At 32.8% G+C, this 4,055-nt stretch overlaps 1 long non-coding RNA gene across 1 annotated transcript; it reads left to right on the forward strand.

The window, feature by feature from the left end:
- The first annotated feature begins 784 nt into the window (after positions 1-784).
- On the forward strand, positions 785-2,959 carry LOC140848592 (uncharacterized). Its single transcript, XR_012129718.1, has 3 exons — positions 785-914; positions 1,270-1,346; positions 1,804-2,959. It is a non-coding gene; the product is annotated as an uncharacterized lncRNA (long non-coding RNA).
- Positions 2,960-4,055: the final 1,096 nt, after the last annotated feature.

Consider the following 4,055-nt stretch of genomic DNA (forward strand, 5'->3'; position numbering starts at 1 on the left):
CAAACTAATTAGGCTAGGTAGATTTTAAGATCCCAAAATTGCTAAGGGGAAAAAGCCTTTGTTAGATTTGGGGGATTTTTTTTCCTACCAAGGGTCACAGACTCAGAGGAAACACGTAATCCAGAGAGCCACCGTTTTTTCTCTGATTTTGTCTACCTGCTTTTAAATGATAGTTGGATTTAAAATACTCTATTACTTGAGAGAGGAAAAAAGGAATTAAGACCTCATTCCACATGGCTATATGTAAATTTAGTTTGTTACATCTGCCTGCTACATAATATTCCACTGTGTGCACATAACATATCATGGTGCTCACAAAATGGCCACACCAATTTATACTCCTTCTTTTTTTTGGAATTTTGAATTTTTGCCAATCTAATGGATATAAACAGACAAAACACCCTGACCTCAGAGAGCTTAGAACTTATTGGGGAAAAGCACAATGAATAAATAATCATTTAATGTTGGGTTTTGATAGTTGTTATGAAGAAAAATGAAGTCAAGGGATACATAGTAAGGAGGAGGAATACTTTGGATAAAAAGTCCACTTTAGATTCTGTAAATATCTTTTCCCAGAAGATTACTCTGCTGTTAACTTTATTCACAGTTTCCTTTGTTATTCAGAAATCTTTAATATTGATGCAGCCAAACTCACCAATTTTTCCTTTTATAGTTTGTGTTTTTTGAGTCTTGTTTAAGAAATTCTTATTCAAGGTCACAAGGATATTCTCCTCCAATTTTTTGCCATTAACTCTATAATTTTACCTTTTGCCTTTAGGTGTTACTTCACTTGATGTGAAGGATTGATTTATATTTTTCAGACAGAAAGACAGTTGTCCCAGCATGATTTATTAGTTCACCCCTTCTTCCTACATTAATTTAGGATGTCACTTCATTATACACCAAGTTATCAGGTACTCATGAGTCTTTTAATGGGCTTTCTTTTTTGTTTTATTGGGGCATCTGCTTCTGACAAGTACCACACTTTTGTCTTGTTTTTCTTATGGCTTTGTAATATATATTTCAATGTCTGGTAGGAATCAGCTTTGAATAACAGAGAATTGTAAATTTCTGAAAAAACCTTTAAGTCATCTATAGGAAAGCCTATGACTCACTCATTTTTGTTTTCCTTGTACAATTTAGCATCTTGTCGTATAAGCAGGTATTGGTCAATCATTAGTTTTAAATTGTATAAACTGTATTCTTCAGATATTACTATTCACTTGGGCTGCAAACACAGTTACCAACTACTGTCCTTTCCATTTGCAGTGTTGGATTTACCTTTTCTGCATTGGGAAACTGGCTTTCTGCTTCTATCTTCAAGCATAAAAGATCATTTGAAACAGGTTTGATTTTGTCTTCTAAGTCAGATTTTACATGGGTGGGTAATAGTGCTATGGAAACTAAAATGAGTTAGTCTATTTGTTATTTAGTGGTCATTATTACCTGAAATTTTAAAACTACCTTAATTTTGTGAAAAATTAAGACATTCTATCATGTTTAAAAACTAACTTGAAACTAACATATATTTCACTATTATTAGCATTTTTTCTGAATCAGTTCCAGTTCTAGTGAGGCTAAGATAAAATTCAAAGTTGGTTTTATAAATATTAAATTAAATACTTGGAGAATAGGACTCCTGCTTCTGTTTATGTTGGCCTGGGTAATGTGGAACAACCTCTTATTGATGAGCATCGAAAGCATAGGGGAATTAACAAGACAATGAAGAAATTTTGGGGCAAAGACACAGGTGAAGAAAAACCAGAAAGTTAAGCTCTGCACTTAAATCTTCTTTTCTTCTAGGAGCATCTGGTAATTAAAAAGAATCATCTGAGAGACTGACAGGTTAAAAACAGATTTCATCAGCCTCGCCAAGAGAATAGAATTTGGAGTTCAAGATGCACTGTGGAGGAAGAACGCTGACAAACTCCCATGCTTTTGGCTGGAAACCCAGAGGGATACATTTTAGGAATAAATGTGCCCTAGAATAGTCATGCTCTCAGTTGGGTTGGAGGCCAGCTTTAAATGATCCCAAACCCTATATCAGTATTCAGGTTATTTGGGATATTCAAGTTCCTTGTTGCCTATGAAAAATAATATAAATTTTCTTATGCTTCAAGTTATTTCTACATTAAAAAAAATGTAATGACCAGTAAATGATAAAAACAATCAGGCATCTGAACATACAAGACAGTGTAAGTTAGAATCAAGAGAAATAATGGACATTATAAGTCGTACTGTGTGGAATCTGGACCCTATATTTTAAAAGAACAAAATGTAAATTCTAGAACTGAGGAAAAAATGTAATAATTGAAATTTAAAATTCATTGCATGCTTAATTGCATGTTAGAGAGGTTAAAGAAAGAATGCATGAACCGTAAGAAGAAAGTACCCAAAATGAGACAAAGAAACAAAAAAGGATAAGAAAAACAAAGAAAGAACATAGGAGATATAGAGGTTTAATGACCAATGCATAACATACATGTAATAGAAGTTCCAAAAGGATAAAGGAGAAATAAAAGGGTTCAGTTAATATGTAAAGAAATAATAGCTGAGAATTTCCCCAAAATATTAATGAAATAATAAAAATCACTAAGCTTTCTTTTCAAAAAGTTGCACAAATGTCAAGAAGAATAATGCAATAGAAATTCACAACTAGGTACATCACGATAAAACTGCTGAAAGCAAGCAAACAAAACACAAAAGTAAAAATCTTAGAAGCAGCCAGAGAGTCATATGATCTTTAAAGAAGCAAGAATTAGATGTATATCACACTTTTCTCCAGGAACAATGGAAGTTAAAGATACAGAATGATATCTTCAAAGAAAATAACTGCAAAATAGAATCCTATAGTTGACCCTTGAACAACATGGATTTGAACTGGGCAGGTCTACCTACCTATAGATTTTTTTTTCAGTAAATATATTGAGAAATATTTTGGAGATTTGTGACAATTTGAAAAAGCTTGCAGATGAACTGTGTACCTTATAAATATCAAAAAAATTTAAGAAAAATATATGTCACAAATGCATAAAATATATGTAGGTATCAGCCTATTTCATCATTACTTACCATAAAATATACATAAAACTATTATAAAAAGTTTTAAAAGTATCAAATTTTATACACACAAACATTTACAGGCCATACATGGTGCTATTAGCAGTCAAGAGAAATTTAAACAAACATAAAGAGGCAGTATTATATCATAACTGCATAAAATTAACTTTAGTACATACTGTACTACTATAATAACTTTGTAGCCACCCCCTGTTGCCATTGAGGTGAACTCATGTGTTGCAAGTATCCACTTAAAATACTTTTTGATGCTAATCTTTTCCATCTAAGCATTTATCTCTCTGATAAATTGCATTTCACAGTTAAAAGTAATCTCTCATATTTTTCATCATGTTTACAGCAATACCATACATATACTGTGAATACAAGTGTGATACAAAGTACCCATACAAAGTGCCACTAGTGATGCTAGAAGTGCCCCAAAAAAGCAAATAAAAACATAACATTACAAGATAAAGTTGAATTGCTTCATACATATTGTCAACTGGGATCTGCAGCTCTGGTTGCCCACCATTTCAAGATAAATCTTGCATAAGGACTATTGCAAAAAGAAAGAGGAAATTTGTGAATCCGTTGTTGCAGCTACACCAACAGGCATGAAGACCTTGCACCTTTTGTGAACTACCTTTTCATCTTGGTTTGAAAATGCAACTTTAATGTGGATGTGGTAATGCTATAAGAAAAGCATACCTATAAACTCTAATATGATTTGAGAAAAAGTGAAGTCATTATATGACAACTGAAAGCAAAAGGATGGTGAAGGATATACAACTGGGGAATTTAATGCCAGCAAAGGATGGTTTGATAATTTTAGAAAGATGTTTAGCTTTAAAAATGTCAAGATAACATGAGAAGCAGCTTTTGCCAACCAAGCAGCAGCAGATGAGTTCCCAGATGCCATTAAGAAAATCATTGAGGAGAAAGGATATCTGCCTGGACAGGTTTTTAATGCAGATGAAAGTGCTCAATTCTGGGGG

The sequence above is a fragment of the Manis javanica genome, chromosome 1 (assembly GCF_040802235.1).
Source record: "Manis javanica isolate MJ-LG chromosome 1, MJ_LKY, whole genome shotgun sequence".
In the NCBI taxonomy this organism is placed as follows: domain Eukaryota; kingdom Metazoa; phylum Chordata; class Mammalia; order Pholidota; family Manidae; genus Manis; species Manis javanica.